This window comes from Tachypleus tridentatus, chromosome 13 (genome assembly GCF_004210375.1).
Source record: "Tachypleus tridentatus isolate NWPU-2018 chromosome 13, ASM421037v1, whole genome shotgun sequence".
Taxonomy (NCBI): Eukaryota; Metazoa; Arthropoda; class Merostomata; order Xiphosura; family Limulidae; genus Tachypleus; species Tachypleus tridentatus.
The window spans coordinates 171,563,367-171,588,161 of NC_134837.1; the positions used below are offsets into that span (position 1 = coordinate 171,563,367).

The 24,795-nt window shown below is 31.4% G+C and overlaps 1 long non-coding RNA gene across 1 annotated transcript; it reads left to right on the forward strand.

Annotated features, from left to right (window-relative positions):
- The first annotated feature begins 3,990 nt into the window (after window positions 1-3,990).
- On the forward strand, window positions 3,991-10,779 carry LOC143238039 (uncharacterized). Its single transcript, XR_013020388.1, has 3 exons — window positions 3,991-4,012; window positions 6,849-7,057; window positions 10,560-10,779. It is a non-coding gene; the product is annotated as an uncharacterized LOC143238039 (long non-coding RNA).
- Window positions 10,780-24,795: the final 14,016 nt, after the last annotated feature.

A 24,795-nucleotide genomic window follows, 5' to 3' on the forward strand; every position in this document is an offset into this window, starting at 1 on the left:
GAAAGGAATATTAGCCTTAAGTAGCCAATTAAAGTAAACTATACACTGAAGTAGAGATTATGAATTACCGAGAGTACAAACATTTTACGAATACAGCACAAATCTGGAAAATAAACTTCCATTAGATAACCCTCCATGTTATATAAACAGTAGAGAAAAATTCCTAAACCACAATGAAAAAAAACATTATTTAGAAGCTTTGTGATCCAGTTATGAAGTGCTAACGTTGTGTGAACTAATATACGGTAAAGCTTATATTTATGAAATTAAGATACAAGGTGATGTGTCGTGTGGCTGAAACAACCTGAAAGACACATTGTGAGTTATTGACAGGAGGGATTGTTCAGCGATTTTTACTTTGTATAGCTCGAATTGTAGTAACCCAAACCAATACGTATTTTTAAATGCTATACTAAACCGTTATTTCATATATAAATGTCTAAGACAATTCATTAAGGAATACACGAGATATAAAATATACTATTTTAAGTTTACTTTTTCTCATTTTTTTCTTCGCAACGAAAACACGGGAACTTTATTTAACAGAATAACATACTTAACTTTTAATGTTCTTTGTTTTCAAATTTGCAAATATAATCTACAATTAAGTATGAAAGATAACATAAATATAAGCCACAAGTCCAAAGTTAATCAACAAAAGCCGCTAAAATGTGAACAGACATTTTGTGCACGCGTATGCAAAAAGTCACCTGAACTATCTGTCTGATATTTTTGCTGCAGTTTTTACCAAGAGTAAAAGTGTACCGTGTTTAGTTTCTTTTACATTCAGATTAGAGGGGACCGAGTTAGAGCAGTAAACTTCTAGGTTCCAGAAACATATGTACTGGTTAGACCAAGCAAACAAGATTATCTGTTTCAGTCTCAAGATTTCTAACAAATCACAAGACGAACGGTTATTATTTAATATTCATTGACAAATTATAAGTATAAATGTGCTAAACTGTTCTTAATTTTCTTAACTAAATAGCGTTTAGCATCACACGATATTAACTTAAGCAATGAACGTAAATAATGATGGTTATTAAGTTGAACCAATTACATGGAGAAGAAACTATTAATCTAAATTCTGTGGTGTTACTATGAAGGAAATTATTAACACTGTTTTAGGGAGGAAAACTACAACCATATATTTTAAAGAATATGTTGGTTCAATAAAGTATAGGTCTGCTCCGAATAATAGGGTTGTGATCTTAAAACTAAAGGGTGTCACTTTCTTACTTCCTATGTATTAATAAAAAGTCATGATATCTAATCAGAAACACCTTAGATGTGATAAAAAATTGTCTTCAAAAATAATAAAGAGTATAATTTAATGAAATGTAATCAAAATTAGCAGCCAAAGTGATAGCAACATTTATAGTATATATTTAATTTTACAAGTTTTCATTCATTAATTACCTAGACAATCTATTTTGTTATACCCATCATCAGAGAAGGGAATAGAAAAGACAATGTCACAGACAAGAGGGTACTGCTATCTTACACAGGGTTACGTCATAGATTAATACCAAATGGTCTGTTATTATAGATGGGTTGTTTTATTTAGGTTTATAAACACATGGAGTTATTATGGGTTTATGGACAGACAGTATAATTATGTTTTTATAGCTGTAGGGTGTTATCAAAGTGCTGGAATACTGTTACTATAGGTGTATTATGTTACTAAGTTCCTATAAGTGCACGATGTTATTAATGTTTCACAAAGAGAACTTCTTACCGTCAACGAATGGTGTTACTAAAGGTTATAGGAAGATGCTAATATTCAGGTTGTATAATTTGGTATTGTTCCTATATGGGAGATATTTTTTAGTAAGAATTCTATACGCATTACTCAGTGTTCTGTGTATGTTTGGAAAGACAGGTATTTTAATAGGATAGTATACAAATTTCAACTTATATTTATGTATGTATTACTTACGTTTCATAAAGGTGGATGTGTTTCTTTAGGGAGGTGGTTTTATTAGGTCCATTGTTCTTGCTTTACAAAACTAAGGCTCGACACGGCCATGTGGTTAAGGCGCTTGACTCGTAATCTGAGGGTCGCAAGTTCGAATCACTAAAACACCTATCATGATCGTCCTTCAGCCGTGAGGGCGCTATAGTGTCACAGTCAATCCCACTATTCCTTGGGAAAAGAGTAACCCAATATTTGGCGGTGGGTGGTGATGACTACCTACTTTACTTCCAGTCTTACCCTGCTAAATTAGAGACGGCTAGCGCAAGTAGCCCTCGTGTAGCTTTGCGCAATATTCAAATCCACACCAAACCCAATACAAGCGAATGTTATTATTAAGATTAAATATTTATATTGTGTTAGTAATTGTAATTTGATTTAAAATTTCTTTGGTTTAATTATGACTGTTTTCACCTCCAAAGGTTTACATTGTTTCTATGGCTATAAACTATGACTTTGTAATGATGTTGTTACTTTAGGCAAACATTGTTATTTGGAATTTAAGATACCTGCCATTTTGTTTTCATAAGTCATTTAGCTAACTATTATAATTTTGTATATTACATTATATGTTTATTAAATTGTTAGAATGAGTTAGTTATTATAACTAACAATTTACATCAAATCCTGAAGAGATTCCTCGTGTAATTCTCAATATAATTTAACATATAGTGTTACTTTATAAGTGTATAATCACATATAACACATGTTATAGTTATCTTATGTTAATTCTTTGTACATATTTTCATTTTTGCCATTTTTGCTACAATTAAGTTCAAGGAATGAAAAACTTTCTGCTTAATTTTCTTATCGTAGAATCGAATTATAATAGCAACTTTTGCCATAAATCTTTAACTGGCATCAAGAACGCTAATTGTTAGGAAATATAAAGGTCGTCATGTGGTCATTCGTACAAACGGGGTGGAATATATCGACTGTTTGCCTAAACCAAGTAATGCTTTTGTTTTCTCTATAAACGAAAAATTCCATTTTCGTATATTTCAAAACTACATTTAAACTTATTAGTTTTTCCAGATACAGACATAAACGTAATAATTAAAAGATCTTTAACGATAGGTAAGGTGATTTGTTGAATGATATTTCCTTATAATGATTTCGACCATATGTTTTTGTAACATTAATTATAAAGTTTTGTAATTTTCGTATATCGTCACAAGCAGGAAACTGTCCTTTAAATACAGTAACAAGTATTACACATAGTTAACAAAATATTTGGAATTATAGGCATCAAAGTTGATAATATTGTTGGACTAGCTTAAAATAGATTATGTCCATATTACTCTTTGTTCATTCCACTTCAGCTGAGGTAAGATAAACTAATATTGTAATCAATGGGGTTTTACAATAAAACAAGTAGAGAAAGAAATGCTCGACTCACTCAATAGTTTTCAGAATCCACTATATTCATATTGTGTAGGATACTGAGAAGAAGTATTAAAAATACATCATTACACGCCCTCTGCTTGAAAAGGACAAGCACGAAAATTTGAATAAGATAAAAGACGAGCAAAAAGATTACAAATATAGTGTATTCTCCTATGAAAACATATAGAGAGTATATGCAAACAGTATAAAGTCAGAACAGTATTGAGAAGCACAACTCAACTGGATAGCAGATAGAACACGCAAAACCACGTAAAGTAGAAATTAAACTTACGTTTTTATGTAAGAACAATTATTATAATATACCAAGTATATCGTTCCACAAGAACAAAAATTAATTAATATACTTTTCCTACAGCAGCAGTTATCACACGATGATTTTCATTTATATAATTTATATTTGTGACAAATAATGTTTGAAAAGTTCACTTATCAATACATACGTGTTAGTAAGAAACTGTACGGTCACTACAAGTAGACATTTATTTATCAAGGAACTCGATTTGTATTGACTAGTATATCTGATTACTAAGGAAAAAACTGTTTGTCAGAGTTTAAATATCATGACTCTGGACTGAAGTTAGTCGTGTTTATTGAGAGTGAATGAAAGACATCAGGCAGTAAAGTTTTAAAGTAAGTGACAAATAATATTTTATTCAATGTAAGTTATTTAAGATTATATCGATAACTCAAACCTTAATATTTAATTTAAGATTATTCAGGCTAGAATACTAAAACTTTAAGGGTATTAAGCACAGTTTGTATCATTTAAGGCTTCATTTTCAGTAAGTGAAAGATGAATACATATTTTTAATTGTATAATAGTATTATCAGTTGTTATATGATGGTCCTTTCGTTTTTTAACATTTTGGTAATAAACATATTTTCATAAATATTGTGTGAACAGAATATTTATATTTCTCGTAAAGCATAAAAATGCTAAACATTTTATGTGCTCCATCACTGCGGGTTTTGATCAATGGATTCATAAGCCCACTGTTTTCTGCTGAACTACGTGAGCTGTGTGCAGAATAAGTTTAAAATCCAATAGACGTTAAAATGCGACACAACATACGTGGATAACCCAAAGGCCTTTCTTGTTTTATATTAAACTACTTTTAATCTGTTGTAATGTCGGGTCTTGAAAGCTAAGGAATAATACAACAATTGTATAAATATTCAAACACTGTTATTATCGTTATAGTACGTCCTTACATTTTTTACGTGTATTATGTTTTTGTTTTAATTTAAGAAACTTTATTTTCTCTGGTTAATGACATTGTTTTCATTCGCTTGTGAAAATGCGTTTTTCTACACATAAATAGAATACATTATTTGAATTTCCACCTGTCCTCAATGGTACGTCTGAAGGGTTATGCGAAATTGACTCAGTTTACTAACAATATATTCATAAGAAACACTTAAAAAGAGAAAGTACAAAAATAAGCACTTCATAACTTCAAGACTATCACACTACGTCTCGAAGCTAACCGGTTCTAACTGGGACTTTGTTTTAGACTTTGGATGTGGTCCTGGTGACGTAATTAAAAATATACTTTTATCACACTGTCCGAACGCAACAAAACATTTTGCTGTTGATATTCAGCCAGCTTTTGTTGAATTCGCCAGAGAAACATTTAGTGTTTGTTTGTTTTTGAATTTCGCACAAAGCTACTCGAGGGCTATCTGTGCTAGCCGTTCCTAATTTAGCAGTGTAAGACTAGAGGGAAGGCAGCTAGTCATCAGCACCCACTGCCAACTCTTGAGCTATTCTTTTACCAACGAATAGTGGGATTTACCGTCACATTATATCGCCCCCACGGCTGAAAGGGCGAGCATGTTTGGCGCGACAGGGATGCAAACCCGCGACCCTCAGATTACGAGTCGCACGCCTCAACACGCTTGGCCATGCCGGGCCAACATTTAGTGATGAAAGGATTGAGTACATGGTTTTAGATATAATATAAAAGTAAGGAGAAAAGTGTCATTAGATATATATGTGTATATAGAAATAGTCATATATGTTGTGTATTTTTTTTATGTTCAGTTACCTTAGCTAATTGTTTGATTAATGATTACAGTTATTTCAAACCAGATATACATAATTTTAAAGAAGGCATATTTGTTTTACTGATAATATCTGTTTCACTTTTCTTCTCATTCGTTATTTTTAATACCAAATGGTGGTATGCAGAGATAAGGAAGATCTTTATATGAGGTCAAGCTAGACTCATTAAACAGCATATGTATTTTTTTGAGATAATCTACTGTTAATAAATGTGTAAAAATACTATATAAAGAAAGTCTAAAATATAAAACTGTTATATTGTGACAGCTAAGAATACTTTATATTGTAGAAAAATTGAGGAAGTAGTAAAATCGAAATCATAATATAAATTTATATTATGACTCTGACTTACTCTTAAGGTTGCTGTGTTGTCAAGTGGCTTTGTTTAGCAACTTCCTCTTGAACAAATATACTAGTTGTTAAATACGCATGCAAAAATCACTGACACAAACATTTCTATGTATTATTTTGTATCAATAAATGGTGAAATTGAAAGGTTTTAGGAACGTAATCACATTAATAGTAAACCAATAATAACTCGTCTTGAAACCGTACATTCTGAAGATGTTGTTTGTCTTTGGTTTGTTTTGAATTTTCGTGAAACGATACACGAATGTCATCTTCTCTAGCCATCCTTAATTTAGCAGTGATACACTAGAGGGGAGTCGTCTAGTCTTTACCACCCGCCACCAACGTTTGAGCTATTCTTTTATCAGTGAATAATATCAGTTTTTCTGATACATATATGCATGCTTGTGAAGTATTAACAATTTTTCAAACCAGTTAATTAAGAAAGATAAAGAGAAGAAATCGTATTAAATAAAAAATGCACTGAAGAATGAGTTTATGAAGTTATGTAGAGCATAAACTTTCTATGAATACAAATCAAATTGTAAAATTAAGCTGCTCTTATGTAACCATATACATTACGTAAGTAGTGACAGTGAAGCTTAAACCTAATAAAATAAACGTTATATTTAGTCCAGGGACCTAATTACAGAGTTATCTAAAGTATATTTATAATCTTAAGTCTAAGGTAACAAATATAATTGACATTCAACAACAAGATTTACTTATAACTGTCATAACACTTATGATATAAAACTTTCATATAACTGTGCTAGGGTTGATCAAATTACAGGGGTAAATGTGGCTGAATTAAGGACGACAAGAACATTTAACATTTGATAAACTTTACTCACTTCTCCGATACATTATGTTTCTTTAAAATAAAGTTAACTTTACAACAATTGTTTTACCATAGTTATGCGTAATAAATGCATTGTGTATAATGGGATGTGAAATCGAAAATAATTGAAATATATGTATTATTGAGTATTCAAAATAAACTTTTTAGTTAATATTACTAAGAAATGTAATACATCGTAATTTTTTTTTTAGGACTCCTCCGCAATGGGCGAAAATGTTTGACAAAGTCTTCGCTTTCTTTTATTTTCACTATGTCAAAGATATTAGAAAGTTTCTAGAGATTCTTTGTGGTGTATTAAAACCAGGGAGCAACTTTCTATCTATTCGGTTTTCTATTTGGTTAGAGATGTCTAAAAATGATGAGTGGAAACACAACTTTATCGTAATAATTGTTAGCTATGGTATTTATATTGATTTTATAAGTATAATCTGTATATTATGCATTTATTTTAACATAACATGAGTATGTTTGTTTGTTGTTTTAAAGGAGAAATCTGCGGATTCTACGTTCTACTCAAAACGGGTATCAAAACCAAAGTTTTAGCATTATATCTTATCGCTAGCCACTGGTTGATAAACATGAATGTGTATTACTTCAATAACTCTTTCAAATCTGTTTACTTTTTTGTTAGAATGCTACATTTGTCAAATAATATATATGAACCTAGAACACAATAAATATTTTTATTCGGTATTTTCAACAGTCTAAGATATTTCGCAAGTCACTTTAATTTCTGACTTGTTTATTTCATCTTCTGAAAACTGAGGTAAAAGATCAGCAGGCTTATAATTTCCCAACTTTAAAGTTGAATTCAAGACATTTAGGTATTACACATAAAACTGGAACAGTTGCAGTAACAGTTTGAAACTTGTTCCAGAATATCTGACAGTTGCTTGTATTTCTAACGGTACACTTAGTTGTCGTTTAAAATATTTAGAAACCCGACTTAATAAATAAATATAGAAATAGCTCTACCCCTTAACAGTCCAAGGATATCAAAAAATATTTGCCACACTTTAAGGTATGATACTGTCATAAAAGTGACAGTCAATGTCTCAGAATAGACGGTGGGTTAAAGGGTGTTAAATGGCTGCTTTCTCTTTAGTCAGCAGCTCATACGAGCTGTCGTATTTAAAGATAGGAGCAAATATCTTCAGTAACTTTGTCATAATGATAAATATAATGCTCTTAGGCCAAATAAACACAGTAACTGCGCTACTTATTAAAAGTCAGAATGAAAAATAGATTGAAATAAAAATTATATGTTATTGACTAAAGGATGTTTGGGAGGTATGTTGTGAACAGAATAACGTTTATATAAATAATATCCATACATTTATTTTCATTAACATGATAAATTATTTGTGCTAATAAATTTATATTTTTATGTTCAGATAAAATCGGTACGGAATTTTAAAATTATCCTATATACCAACAGGAATTAGAAAAATATATTCCATTTACGCTTATGTCGAATGATTATTTTACTGAAATCAAGAAAGTGGGAGAAAAATGTGGATTTGTCACCCTTGCTGTAACTTTAAGTTTGAAATCTATTATTTTTGATTCAGAAAAACAATTTTTGGGCAAGAGTAGGATTAACTTTGTATTGTTAAGTGTAGGATTAACCTTGTATGTGTTTTGGTTATGTATTCCTACAGTTATCTTTAAAAAAACATGGTAACCTGTCTGTAATGATTCTAAAACTGTCATATCTAAGTGTGACATGTTTAATCAAATACAAATAATTGTTGTTCTAAAAGTAGCCAGAGTACATTATTAAACTATATTAGACAAATAAGAAAATTAGACTGAAATCTAAAGTCATAATAATTTATAACTGAAGATTTCGAGGATAACTGATGCATAGGTGCCATAAAGTAACTAAAGATGGTTTTACTGGTGTCAGGCTTTTCGTGTGTTAGATAGTGCGTGAAGCAAAATGGTGTGTCTTTCAGTAAAGATTTATTGTATTGTTCCAATAATGTTAGTTTTATGAATAAAATTGTTTAAAACGTCTGGTATATATATATTTATATCCGTGTATTATATGTGTTCTTATGATTTTATGTTTTCACTGTTAGCTAATTTTACTTAGAACTAAATTAAAAATCCTCTTTACACTAAATTTAAATAATATTAGGATAATGGCTGAAAATGCGATAACATCGAAACACATAAATTAATGGTAAATTAATACTCCTCGTTAGATTAGTAATTAAAAAGTAACATTATTTAAGATGCCGAATTTTAGTTCTGATCCATATAAATATATTAATTTAATCAGAAGCTATTGATAATGCCAAGAATCTGATGAAGAAAGTAGAACAGATAATTATTATTTTACCAGAATTAAGTGCCTTTGATATTCCAAGGCCGCTCGAACACAAACAAGGTGACTGTTTTTTACCACCATAGAAATCCCCAGTTTATGTGCCAATTTTTTTCTTACTAACCCTAAAACGAGGTTAAAAGCTAAAGTGATATAGGATAGCTTGGTTTTATTGACGATTGACTTTAGGTACAAGGAATTGCAAAATATAAAATTTTAATTTTTTTACCTCACCTTCTTTCATTTTCTTTATAACTTTCAATAACACGTTACTTAATAACTACAATTCATATTTTACGGTATAGCAGTTTTAAAATTAACATATATTTTACATACGGGTAGAGGTAATCGAAAATAATTGTGGTTCTACATAATCACCTTTTTAAGTACTTTACTTTTGTACTAACATTAAAAGTCTGGTATAACTTTAATAGGTATCTGTATGCTACTCTAATCATTGTTTAACTGATAACATACCTATTTCTTATTATAAAAATATATATATATTTGTGTTCGAAAACGAAGCGATGTCTAACATCTTTATTTCTTATACATCTTGAATAGTGTTTATTAGTCTCGCTTAAAAGTATCTTACATAATTTCGGATTACTCTTTTAGCCCTATTTATCAATTACTTTGACTGAGTTACGTTTCAATTATCATTTTACACGCTTGCATTCCATCTATTTAACCATGAAATTAGTTCTTTATAGTGACAAAATTAGCATAAAAAGAAAAAATAAATCATATTTGATCATTTGACACGGAGAAGTTTTATATTATATAAGAAAAATTTCTAACCAAGCTAACTAGAGCTTTATACATAACTTAAGGAACACTCAACTTCCTTTCAATTTCATTATCTAACAATAGTCACTTTACATTTTGAAAAATTCAGATTTCTTCATTTATCAAAAAAAGAAAAGATAAAAACCAATATCAACGGTTTAATAAGGTACAAATATCTAAATATATTTTCCTGAATGTTTAATTACCGAGCGGTTTTTATCTTTAATATTTCAATATTACAGTATTCTTGAATAATATATTATTACATTATTTAATTTAAAATTTATTTTTAGTTATTTTTGCAGCTGGCTTCACTGATTAGCCTAAAGATTCTTAGCAGTAGAAACAAGCATGAAAATGACTGTTAAACGTTTTTTTAATTCGGTAAATTAATACTCCTAGTTAGATTAGTAATTAAAAAGTAACATTATTTACGATGTTGAGTTTTAGTTCTGATTTATATAAATATTTTGATTTTGTCAGAAGCTACTATTGATAATACGAATAATCTGTTGAAGAACGTCAAATAGAGTATTATTATTCTACCAGAAATGTTAAAACTAGCATAAAACCACACTTCACTATAGAGTTCAAATTACCCTATGATTCTCACTGCTACCAGTGACTGTCAGGACATCTGCACGCAGCACCAGAGTACATGCAGCAAGTTTTAATGTATTAATTTAAGTGTGGAAGTATGAGATTAGTTTTATATTAAGTGCCGCAGGTATTCCAAGGTCGTCTTAACACAAAAAAGAATACTGTTTTTTTACCGTCACAGACATCCCCAGACTGACTGTCATTCCCACTAACACCAAAACGATGTCAAAAGCTAAAGTGATACAGGATATCTGAAAATCAAGTAATTGAGAATGCTGACGGAACAGTCACTGTTCAAATTAGTGCTCTTGAGATTTGTTTTCAGTCTAAAAGTTCTAGATAAATGCTGTTGACGTGTCTTACCCAATATACTCTTAAGTTGTTACTAATTATCATATTAAAGCAAGATTGAGTTTTGTATCAGACAAACACAGAGTTTTAAGTTAATCTGTTACTCGAAGAAAGTTGGTCATTAATGGAGTATTAGTATAAAAATTGTAATTTACTTTTTTATCAATAAAAGTTGGATGTAAAGTGTACTACAGTGTTATAATAATAATCCGAAAAACATTAATATTACATATATTCTATATAGAGATTTTACGTTTTCTTCTTTCATACATGTCGCACACGGCTAATTGTAGCCGGAAGATTGATGTCCTGATAGTATCTCAGATGATCTCAGTAGTAGATTTACGTCATGTCATGGTACACCCAAGTAAAGACAAACTTCATAAATGAAATCTGTCATTGTAGGATAGTTAATTTTATTTATAATGTAATTGCAGCACTGTAAAAGAAATGTACCTCACCGGGAGATGAAAACAGTGTTTGGTAAGACGTTCACCAACTGAAAATAGAAAATAAATCGATAATATTATTAACATTGCAAGATTGCTATGGGAAATAATTGAAAACGTTATTTTTGGTGGAGTAATCTATCAATGATTCAGAAATAAGCTGGAAATTGTACTGTTAATTCTAACACAAGTCTGTGGTTTAGGCTTCTTTTTTCTCTATTTACGTGACCTAAATAATTAATTAAGAGCAGCTTAATTTCACAGTTTGATCGTTATTAATAAACCAAGAATATTTATACTCTAGATAAGTGAAAAAAAAAAACTCGTATTTCTTTGTATAGTTTAATTTGTTTCATAGTTCATGTTTTATATTCCCTTAACTTCACGTTTTTAACAAGTTGCTCGAGATTTCAATATTTCACGCTAACACGTAGACCCACAATCATGTACATACACACAACTATGAGATAATACTCCTTATCATTGTTGCGTTACTTATCACTTTGTCTGTTTCTTTATGTTAGATACTATAACATCTTTCTCAACAGGAAGTCTCTTCTTTTCTCTCTCTTCAAATGAATGTACTTTATACTCTTGAAAAAGTTAAATATGTACGATGTTTAATTATGTTAAAATCGGTTTCTTTCCATCTTCAAGGTAATAAACAACTCATTTAATTCCTTGAAAGTTTAAAGTTTTTTTTCTTTTCCTTTTAAAACTCTCCGTCTTGTATAAGAGTTTCTTTTATTTTTAGATATATCCAGAAAATCCCTATCTTTAGGATCTAGGTTTTCATGATATAGTCGTCACTGGTTCATTTCAAATGTTTCGAGTTTCTGAAACCTTTTCAGTTCACCATTTAATGATAAAATTTTGTATACAAAACGCGTATGTCAATCATTATTTTACTCTGTACGAATAGCTAACAGCTGAGCACATTTATTTAACCCATTTACAAGATAGTAACCTCAAGGGTACAATAAATATCATGAAAAAGATTACTCACTAATTATGAGAGTAACTATAAATGTGTATTTCACGAATTATATTTTCAATATATGTTATAAAAAGAAAGTTATAAGCTTTCGCAAAATAATAAGTTTACATCTTAATCTTACTTTTAATAAAATTTTCACATATGTATTAACGTGTAAAATGTGCAAAAATTAGATATGGTGACTTGGTGAGTCTACCAGACTTTGTATAAACCACTATACACAAACATTTGATATCAGACAGGACAAATGAAGTTGATAAATCAGTAATAACGTACATTTTTTGAAAATATATACATATGTAAATAATTGACTGAACATATTTCATTAATAAAACCATCACATTTATCTAACTTTATTCGAACCATATAAAAATATATGGTTATTTCTATGAATATATAAAATACAATTCTAGTCTTAGTTTTTTGCTATATATAAAATCATGTATTCAGTCCATGGAGCTAAACTCAAGCCAGTCATGAGGGTCTAAGTGTATGTTTCCAAAACAATTGAACCTGAATGTAACATCATATCTATCTTACTTGTACTTTCGAGATACATTGTTGGCCAAAATCTTAAGGCCAATGAACATAAAGAAGAAATATGCATTTTGCGTTGTTAGACTCAACCACTTATTTGAGTAGAGCTTCGAATAATAGGGAAAATGTGAACACTATGAAATTAGTCTAAATACTAGCTGGTCAAAAATTTAAGACCATACCGAAACGAAACGTTAATCGGTAAACACGTAACAAAATTTAGTCATTTGTGTTCAAGCATTAGCGTTGTCAACATCTCACACTGACATCTCCTGTGTTACATTGGGCAAAAATATGATAAAGGCTAAAAAGTTGACAGAGTTTGAACGTGGCAGAATTGTCGAGCTACAAAAGCAAGGTCTCTCTCAACGTGCCATCACTGGTGAGATTGGGCGAAGTAAAATTGCTATTGAAAATTTCTAAAAGACCCTGAAAAATACGGAACGAAAATTTCAAGTGGTCGGCTCAAGATAATTTTGCCGGCGTTAAGCAGGAGTATTCGACGGGTTGTGCGGCAAGACACCAGCCGATCGTCGAACCAGATTAAGGCCCTTACGGACACAGAATTCAGCTCAAGAACAAAAGGACGGCATCTATGAGAGAAAGGCTTTAAAAAGCGTAAACGTCTTCAAAGGCCACGCCTCCTTCCACACCACGAAACAGCTCGGTTAAACTTTGCTGAGAATCACCAAACATGGGACGTAGAAGAGTGGGCAAAAGTTTTGTTCTCTGATGAGAAAACATTTAACCTGGATGGCCCAGATATCTTCCAGCGTTACTGGCACGATTAGGATATCCCCCGGAGACATTTTCTACACGACACAGTGGAGGAGGCTCCATCTTGATTTGGGGTGCTTTCTCCTTCCATGAAACAATGGAGCTTTAGGTTATACAGGAGCGTCAAACAGCAGCTGGCTACATTGACATATAGGAGAGAGCATTTTTATTGACCGAAGGCCCTCGCTTGTGTGGAAATGACTGGATCTTTAAGCGGGACACGCTGCAATCAACTATGCTTGCAGAACAAAGGATTTTTTCATGGCGAATAATGTGATTCTTTTGGACTATCCAGCGTGTTCGCCTGAACTGAACCCCATTGAAAATGTTTGGGAGTAGATGGCAAGGGAAATCTATAGAAATCGACGTCAATTCCAAACAGTGCATGATCATCGTGAAGCCAGCTTCACCACTTGAAATAACATTCCAGCCAACCTTCTGCAAACGCTTATATAGATCATGCTAAAGCGAATGTTTGCAGTTATTCGCAATGACGGCCGTGCAACTCACTACTGAGACCTCTTGTTGGGCATTTCATACCCTATTTAGACCTCTTTTCGGTATGGTTTTAATTTTTGACCAGCTAGTATTTAGGCTAATTTCATAGTGTTCACATTTTTCCTATTAAATGCTAAAAAAGTTTTTTTACTTTTATTTTTTCTTTTCTTATTTTCATCTTTCAAAGTTGTTGAGTCTAACAACGCAAAATGCACATTTTTTATGTTCATTGGCCTTAAGATTTTGGCCAGCAGTGTACCTGTAGCGCCTTATTTTAAACTACGTTTATATACCCTTACTTAACTAATATCCTCGCCACATTAAACATGCTCGTTCTTTCAGCCGTGGAGGCTTTATAAAGTGACGGTCAATACCACTGTTTCTAGGTAAAAACGTAGCCCAAGAGTTGGCAGTGGGTGGTGATGGCTATATGCCTTTCCTCTAATATTTCACTGCTAAATTATGGATGGCTAGCTCAAATAGCCCTCGTTTATCTTTGCGCGAAATTAAAAACAAACAAACTTAACTAATGCAGTAAAACGGGTTGCACGTGCTCTGATGCTACATTCAGATGTTCTAAACTAAACTAGCAGTAATGCAGAACCTTAATCGATACATTAGGACTTATGAGAATCAGAAGATGACCTTTGAACTCCACAGTAGAGTGTAATTTCTTTTTTTACCAATTTGAACAATTCTGGGAAAATAACAAATTCAGTTAGCAGTAGCTTCTGATGAAATCGATTTATGTAGATCAGAACTAAAATTCAGCCTGGTAAATAATATAGCATTTTAGGAACTAGTCAAGTGAGAGTATTAATTCACCAATGACTTATCAGTTTGGTACCAATGTCATTATTGCATTTTTAATCATTATCCCAATAATATCTAAAGATGGGATGAAGGTGATCTTTTAAGTTAGTCCTACATCCTCGTAGCTAAGTGTGGAAAAAGAACATTATAATAACAATAGAAATATATATTATATCATCTACCAAAGTAAAAACATATGTTTTGAGCTGCAGCTTCCAGTTTTACACACAAGCACACATACACATATATATGTTTAAGTTATTGTGAAAATGAAGGAAGCCAAAAACAATCTAGGTTTTGACCACACAGTATTTTATGCTCTGAACCCAAAACGAACTTGTATTATCTCTAAAGTAAACAATCCCGCAGTTCTGAAAATTATCAGTATTTTGGTATAGCTCTATTGATGTTTCTTTGTGTAATGGGTTTTACTATAAACAATGAATTGAGACATTGACAATAAATAATTAACTGTCAAAAGCTACCAAACAACTCCAATGTGTATTTGAGAAATGATGAATAACTATGAAATTTCATATATTATTTTTCTAGATGTTATACAAGACTTATCAAGGATCTCTGTTAATTTATGCACATTCATTAACCTTGAACCCGAACTATACCAAGGCCTATTACTATAGCTATAACCTTTGCGCTACAATTCATTTGAGCATCCATGTATTACCTAAAAGCAATACTTTCGTTTGTGGCTAAATTACGTGTTTTTTTCCTACATGCTATTTTCTTTCTCAGAATATGGAAATATCTGTCATATGAAGTGTTGAACTGAACTCATACAAAACTAGAAAAAGGTTTAAATTAATTTGGTCAAAATAGGAAGATTGCACAACGACCTATAAGTGTGTACAGGAGCTGAGATAAAGTGAAAGTGATTGGCAAAAAAAGATGCCAAAACTACAGCAGTCTATTGCAGACAAAAAACGAAAAATCTTTGGAACTGTAAACAAAATATGACATATGCAATAAGATATAAAAAATAAACGATAACATAGTTCATTAGAGTCTACAAAATTACCCAGTTAAATAGTCTAAAGCTGTACTAAAAGAGGATAATGGAGTTTCATTGTTATCCAGGACAAAACATATATATATATATATATATATATATAGTCTATTGAAAGAACAAATAATCTATTATAGTTTTGCTGCTGTAATATTGTATAGAATATGACGTAGACACAGGTAAATTATACTTACACATTCTTACATACTCAGAAGCCAATTTTCTACCAGTAAAATGAATTAACGAATAATGCAAAAGTAATTCTTTGTTCGTGGGGCAATTTTCTCTTTCACTTGCTTTTTCGAAAAATGTGTTTAAAATTAACGGATATTATTCTCACAACAAAAATCTATGTTGACTGCTTTTCAACTGAATTGTAGTTGCCAAAACTATCCCATATCGAGAGATGAATTAGGAGTAATTTAAAAATAATACATTGTTTTCAATAAGTTTTTTTATACACTCAAAAATGATATACGTGAACTTGTATGAGATAGTTAAAATAAGTTTAATGAAATATGAATTTCAGTTTTCTGCCTTTTTTAGTTTATCAAATTCTAGTTTATTTCCAAATCATTCTTAAATTACGTCCCCAAAAATAACATTTTCAACTATTTCCTATAACAGTCTTGCAAGCTAATTACTATTGTTTTTTTTTTCTGTTTTAAACAGGCGAACGTTTTACCAAACACTATTTTAATTTCCTGGTACAGTAAATTGCATTGACAGTGCTGCTGCAATTACCTTATAAATATAGTTAGTTATCCTACAATGACAGATTTCATTTCTGAAGTTGCTTTTAATTCAGTGTACTATGACATGAAGTAAATTTGTGGCTGCGAACATCTGAGACAGTATCAAGCGAGAGGTTAGTAAATTTCATTATTTTTATTAATATTCTATTTATAATCAACTTTCTTCAAATTATACATTAACTGACAACTTTAACACGATATTTAGTCTTGATTTAATCTGGTAGTTATCAACGTCTTCAGGGTATATTGTGTAACACACGTTAACAACATTTAACTATAATTTTTAGACTGAAGACAAATGTCAAGAATAGTAAGTTGAAAAGAGACTGTTCCGTCAGCATTGTAAGTTACTTCACATTTCTTAAATGCTTCCCCAAAGTCTTTCAAGAATTTGTCGAAATTTTTCAAAAGTATTTGTTTAACAGTTTCTTCTGGCAAAACGGACACCTGGAAATCTGCAAATTATTAAAAAAATTCTTACTGTGAGTAAATGTAAAGAATATTCAACAATCAAATACTTTTATGTTTACCATTTCACTCCTTAGCAAGAAAGTTATTTCATGGATCACCCACTGAATTAAAAAGATGTTTAATAGTCATTTTCGTGTTTTTTCTACTAGAGAAACTTTAGATCAATGAGTGAAACGAGCTGCAAACATATCTAAAAATGAATTTCAATTTAAAATATATAATAACATACCACACGAAAATACTATAATACTGACAATCTGTCACTTTTAAGTTAAAAACTTTTGTTTGTTTGTTTTGGAATTTCGCACAAAGCTACTCGAGGGCTATCTGTGCTAGCCGTCCCTAATTTAGCAGTGTAAGACTAGAGGGAAGGCAGCTAGTCATCACCACCCACCGCCAACTCTTGGGCTACTCTTTTACCAACGAATAGTGGGATTGACCGTCACATTATACACCCTCACGGCTGAGAGGGCGAGCATGTTTAGCACGACGGGGGCGCGAACCCGCGACCCTCGGATTACGAGTCGCACGCCTTACGCGCTAGGCCATGCCGGGCAAGTTAAAAACAGCACCACAATTAAATTCCCAAGAAAACATGTTTTTGGTTGTCGTTCCTTGTTCGACTGTTTCTATTGGTTTTTCTTTTATTTTTATAAATCATGAAATCCGAAATTTATTAAATATAACATTATTATTAGGAAATAATAAACTTTGAAGGATTTTGAGTTTTCCTTGAGTTATATGTTAACGCTTTCATTAGTTTAGTTAAAAATTTATATTTATATCGTATAATATAAAACATTTAGCGTGTCGTATGGTAAAATGTTGTTTATTTTCCTTCCTTTTCATGCCAATTTTGTAAGTGAATAGATTTGGTTTCTGTGTTAAATAGATTAAGTACAACAGTGTAAGAAAGATAATTTAAAAGTATCTAAATATAAGTAATAGATAAATAGAGTTAAAAGCCTAATAGGTAAATGCATAATATAGATTTAAGTGATTCTAAGAAAAGCAATTGATGAACTATAAACAATACAAATGTCACTGAACAGGATAAGATACAGAAAAATATTAACTTATATCAGACTTTGTGTCCAATGAAGAACAAAAGTAATTATTACATTAATTACTTTCTATTACCTATATCTGTATATACACTCACGTTTTAAGTCGATTCTAAAAGTGCTATAATTAAAATTGACGAATATTAGTTAGTAAACAACATATTTCTCAATGTAATAATAAATAAAAGATTTTAAGGAAAAAGGTGTAAAATTCTAAATTTTAACTAATCATTGCACCCAAAGTATTTCATCAGCAATACAAGTTATCCTGTATTACTTCAGTTGTTAACTTTATTTTTATTCAAATTCTGGTTATGCCAAAGTTCTTGAAAAAGATTGTGAGAAAATAATTCTCTTTGTGTAATTCTTTCTGTTTTATTTTTGATTCGCAAATTTTAATTAATATAATTCTAGAGAAAAACAGTTTAAAATTTTCTTTATCTGACATTAGAAAGTTTTAGAGATCTGCATATTTATATTTTATATATTGTGAATAAATAATGAACTACAATAGTATATTAATAAAAAGTATAGTTAAACCTAATTTACCTAGTTTACCTAATTATTTCACTTATAAACATTAAAATACACTATTAATTTCATAAAATAATTTCTAATTGTTACAACTCCATGACAATGGAATAATTTGTTTGACAAAAACTTTTCTTTTTTTATTGTTTCTCATGTTAAAGTCTGTAGAACATTTCTTAAGGTACTACGGAAAATATTGAAATCAGTGGCTACTACCTCATTCATGGGGAAACCTCAGGGTCTCTGTTTTTCAATCAGTTAGTAATGTAGAAAAAAGAAAGGGAGAAAAGCATTTTATTTTATAATTTGATTATTTTGGAAAAAATGACTCAAAATAGAAAAATTCATGTAATTTACTACTTTATTTTTAAAAAAATTAGTTTTCTTTTTTCAATGTTTTATAACATGTAAAGTCTAGAAGAAGAAATAATAACGTATTTAAATATAAAATTGCTTAAAAAATTAATGTAATCTGCGAGTTTATTTTCAAAAAAGCATATAGTGTCCTTTTTTCCTGTGTTTTATTACATGAAAAAATCAGAAAATATATTAACGATTTATTACTTTAAGGCTATGGATAAATATAAACTTACAAAGTGTAAATTTAAAAAGAAAACATTTGTACATTCTGAATAGACCTCAAATTATGATCAGTTAATTTAGGTAACAAAGAATGGAAAATATTTGTAAGAAGACCTCGTTAATAAATGTGTATTTTAATGTACACTGAGTTAAGGATGGAAAATAAACATTATTGATATCATAACCAAAAAATTATATATATGTGTTTGTTATTGCAAAACTAAAGGTTATGACATCGCAATTTCTTATGGTCTGCAACAAAAAATACATCTGTACTATCTCTAAGGTAAACAAAATGCAGTCACGAAAATTATTACTATTTTTGTATGATTCTGTCGATGTGTTTCTATCCATAAATGGCTCTACAATAAGCAATAAATTAGGACATTTATAAAATATTCATTCTTTCAAGCTCTCAAAAGACTCAAATGTATATTTATCAAATGGTGAATAACAACCAAATCTTAGTCGGTACTTTTCTAGATGTAATACAAGAGTTAGTTCTCCGCTGATAAAACAGTAAGCATTCGGATTTACAACACTAAAATCAGGGGTTCGATTCCCCTCGGTGATAGCCCAATTTTGCTTTCTACAGGTTTAATTTAACCTGGTAAAACCAACAAAATTGCTGCACGACGAACTGTAAATTGTATATGAGAGCTAAAAAAATGTTTATCGATTTGCCAGAAAAAGGATCCCGACACCTCAGCAATACATTAGTGCTAAAATACGCAAGTTCTTTGGAAATGTTAACTAGGTATATCACATGTAGAGAGATATAAAAAAAAGCCTACCCGATAACATTGTTCATTAACTTCTGCTGAACAACACCGTTAAACAATCTGTACCAGGAGAGGACAATGCAATGTCATTGTTATCTAGGACAAAGCATATGTAACCACCTTAGTGCCTTAAAAAGGCAAATAATTTATTATAGTTCTGTTTTTATAGTATTGTACAGAACATGATATAGACACTGAATTAACGAATATTGTGAAACTAATTCTTTGTTTGTGGGGCTATTCTATTTTACAGTTATTTGTTTGAAAATATGTTCAATATATAGACATTTAATATTAAAGAAAATTACCGTCACCATAAAAATATATATTCATTGCTTTTCAACCCAGTCATAATTAACGGAACTATTCATTTCATAATAATTCAAGATATATAATATTAATGTTTTTCGGATTATTATTATAACACTGGAGTACACTTTATATTCAATATTTTTTCTGCTAAAAAGTAAATTTCAGGTTTTTTATTAATATTCCATTAATGACCAACATTCTTCAAGTAACAGATTAAGTTAGAACTCTGTTTTTCTCAAATACTATATTCAAACTTGATTTAAAATGATAGCACTACGTCACACAAATTTTGTTCCTGGATGTTATTTCTTAATTGTCTATATTGTAAAAGTACAGAAAATGACCATTATTCCCTTGAAACTTTGCTTTTGTGAACTGGATAATGAAATCTAGAAATTAACTTATTTTCTACGTACAAACAGGCAAATTTGCACATTTTTATTTACATAAGGTCTGAATAAAACAACATATGAATCAAGATTTACATGTATTTATACTGAAGTTATATAAAAATGTTTAGAAGAAAATAGTTTCTCGAGATTTGCGACTGTAATGTAAATCACTTTCACGTATCAGCCCCCATATATAGTCTGCAATCATGTTTTCGTTATACGCTCCTTGGTAGCGACATTCAAAGTTAAGTATATCTTGGAGGAAGCGCTTGCCTTGCTTCTCTGAGTATGCTCTCATGTTACCCTTGAATTTATCAAGATGAGCGTCAAGGACATGGACTTTCATGGACATCCTGCAGCCCATTTTGCCACAGTTCTTCATCAGAGTCTCAACCAATTCCACATAATTTTTGGCCTTGTGATTGCCCAAGAAGCCTTGAACCACTGCAAGAAAGCTCCCCCAAGTTTTTTTCCTTTCTACTGAACTTTTTGGGGAATTCCGTGCGCTCCAGAATATTATTTAATTGTGGTCAGAGAAGAAGAAACAAGCTTTGACTTGTACTTCAGATAGCTTGTGGAAGAAGTCTCGTAGGTACTTGAAGGTTGCAGACTCCTTATCAAGCGCTGTGACAAATTGTTTCATAAGACCCAATTTTATGTGCAATGGTGGAAACAACACCTTCTGGAGGTCCATTAGTGGCTCGCACTTGACATTGTGTCTCCCTACAGAGAACTCGGACCGTTGTAGTGCGCTACGGTGTCCCTGCTGTCCCAGCGGGAAAGATAACAGAGAAACTTGGTGAAGTCTCCTTGGAGAACCATCAGGAATGCAACCGTTTTGATGTCTCTGATAACCTTCCAGCCATACTCATCATAGTTCAAAGCTTCTAGTAAGGTCTTGACGCTTTTGTATTCTTCTTTGAGGTGCACAGAATTTTAAAAGGTCTAAAACTTGTATATTACAAATCTTACTATTCAAGCAAGCAAAAATTGTCCGTCTTACATTATAGAGTTTTTCGCAATGCTCGTAGATAAAATGAGGTGCCAACAGTTTGTCTTGATCCCCGACAGGCATGTCGAAATATGCCTTGTAGGCTTCACACATTTTAGTAGATGCTGTCACAGAGTACTTTTTCATTCACTCTTGTCTTGATAAATTGGCAACATACATAGCAGAATGCATCTGGAGAATGCTTACAGCTTCTTGATGTCATCTCTGATAAAATCAATTAGGTCTATGTGTTCACTTAGGCAGTTAGAACTAAACTGAGGAGTTGGAGGTGAGCCCCTGAATATATATATATATATATTACTATGGAACGTCTAGAAAATTCTAAAAGGTTTTTGAAAATTCTCGTAAGTTCTACAACATTCTAGAAAATTCTTGTAAGTTCGAAAAAAATCTTTATAAGCTACTCAGTCCTAAATTAACCGGGAATTTTCTGGAAAATGGGTAAATTTGAAAATTTCATTACACAGGTCACAAAAGCAAAGTTCAAAGAGAAAAATAGGTTTCTTTCATTTACTTTAGGTATAAGCAATTTGGAACTAACACTTTCTGCCCAGAGACAAGAAAAAGCAAAAATTTTGTTACATAGCGTAATTTGTTTGTAAACAACTGTTCATCAGAACTAAGAAAAGGGATACGATATATTTAGATATCTTAATTTTCATCTTTTTAAAGAAGAGAGCATATACGGGAATCATATATATTCAACTGCCGTACATTGGACATAATCAACAGAAGTGTCTTTCTTTTCATAAACTTCCCCTGTTGTTCAGCAGTGTGCTTACTGATGGGCCTGGCATGGCCTAGCGCGTTAAGGCGTGCGCTTCGTAATCCGAGGGTCGCAGGTTCGCGCCCGAGTCGCGCTAAACATGCTCGCCCTCCCAGCCGTGGGGGCGTTATAATGTGACGGTCAATCCCACTTTTCGTTGGTAAAAGAGTAGCCCAAGAGTTGGCGGTGGGTGGTGATGACTAGCTGCCTTCCCTCTAGTCTTACACTGCTAAATTAGGGACGGCTAGCACAGATAGCCCTCGAGTAGCTTTGTGCGAAATTCCAAAACAAACAAACAAACAAAGCTTACTGACTTACGATGCTACAATTTGTGGTTAGATTTCTCGCGGTAGACACAGCAGCTAGCCTAATGCTGTTTTGTGTAAAAACAAATAAATCTGAAGAAAAACGGCGCTAATTTCACGAATAATATCACAAATAATGTTGTGATAACGTTTGAATTCTGTCTTCGATTAAAACTTATGCACTGAATAAACTGTTACTTTTTATAAATTCTGTGAATATACTGATCGAAGAAAGTTTCAGAAAACTTCCTAGTCTTGATCAAATTATAAGAATAAGTGTGAGAAAATGAATGACTGCTAGCTCACGTTTTGTTTCTATACCTTGTGTGAATAAATTGATTGAATAAAGTTTCAAAGAGTGTTTTGTTTATTCATACATTCTAAAAAAAAATAAGATCCTTATTCAAATACCAAGATGTACTTATAATTGTTCTGATAATTGTGACATAAAATTTTCAGTTAACTGTCCCAGAGTTGAACAAATTATAGGGGTAAGTGTAACAAAATGAGGGCCGGCTAGCGCATATAGTTATCAAGTAGCTTTACTTACTTATTCGAAGAAATCCAAATTCTATCTTGAAACGTGATTTGCTCGACTCTTCAACAATATTCCAGCGCGTTTCCGTAAAGAAATATTGTTGCTTCTTACTTTCAAGAATTCTCTACAAGTTGCGAGAGCAGATGGTACTTACGCATACACGATCAAAACTATACGTCACATGCAATAAAATTATATAGAAAGAAGAGTAGGCTCTAAAATATATGTACAACAGTAAAACTGTTATATTATTCACTTGTCAAAAGGGTTCATAACATAGATAAGAATGCCATTGAGCTGCTATTAGTTCGCCTATTAATATTAGTCTACATGGCTCCAAAATCGAGATATAAGTTTGTAGAGAAAGAAATACCATCCACTATGGGAAATTAAACATCGCATTTTAGCTTGTAAGTCCATAAACTTACCACTTATACATCAGGAGACGGAATTGTGAATGAAAGAACCTTGTTTCTATAAATGAGTTACTTTTATCATTCTTGAAAAAACGTTAATATTCTTGTTCAGATTTATTTAATATTGGTAAGATAGGGGAAATGACCTAGAATTTGAAATGCAATTAATTAGATGCTTTATGTATAAAAATATAATATAACAGAATAAGCAGGTTTCACTACGCTATTTTGAAATAGTTTCTGAATGCAAATCAGTAAAGTGTGTGTCAGCGACAGCCCATGCAAAGTTGAGAGAGAATGGAATGTATGACAAGTACATTTTGACTTTGGTGTTATATAATTAGTTGAGTCTTTGAAACTTGATCAACGTTGATCAATAAAGTATACACACTACATTTCTTATCCATAAAAGCAGCATAGTTATCGCTTTCAAGAAGACGGCAGCAAACCAATACATACAAGTATATTAGTAATTCCCAATGAAATCCAGTAGCAAAAACATATATAATATAACAAATACTCTGGAAAACGTACAAAGTCATAGTGAGATGTGTCCATTAGCTTGAGACAACACAAGAAAGTATATGCACCTAAGATTTCAGCGGTCAGTTGAACTCCGTCAGGGTTGGGAGGAGCTTGGATAGTACTTGTGACAGTACATGAGCAAATATTTCAGTTTATGGTTAAAAGAGAGCAAAACTGCAGATGAAATTATCTATCAGTTATTCCTATACAACAAGGGAGTTGATGTTCTTCAGGAAATATATAACCAGATAAAGCCTGTTAAAAATGCAAGAGTGTGTTCAGGAGAGGCAGGAACAGTACCACTGTGTACACAGAGTTGCTCTATTGTTTACTCCAGATGAAGTCTAATGCATCGGTTTTGTGTAATGTAATCTTGAAGACACGCATGAAATGAGCTGTTTATTGTTCAGAAGGCTGGTAGCATTAGCTCAGACAATTATCTGAGTAACGAGAGATAAAGTTTTAGTGTTTGTTTGTAAGAATGAACAATTGGATATCGAGCTGTTAAAGACCAGATAAT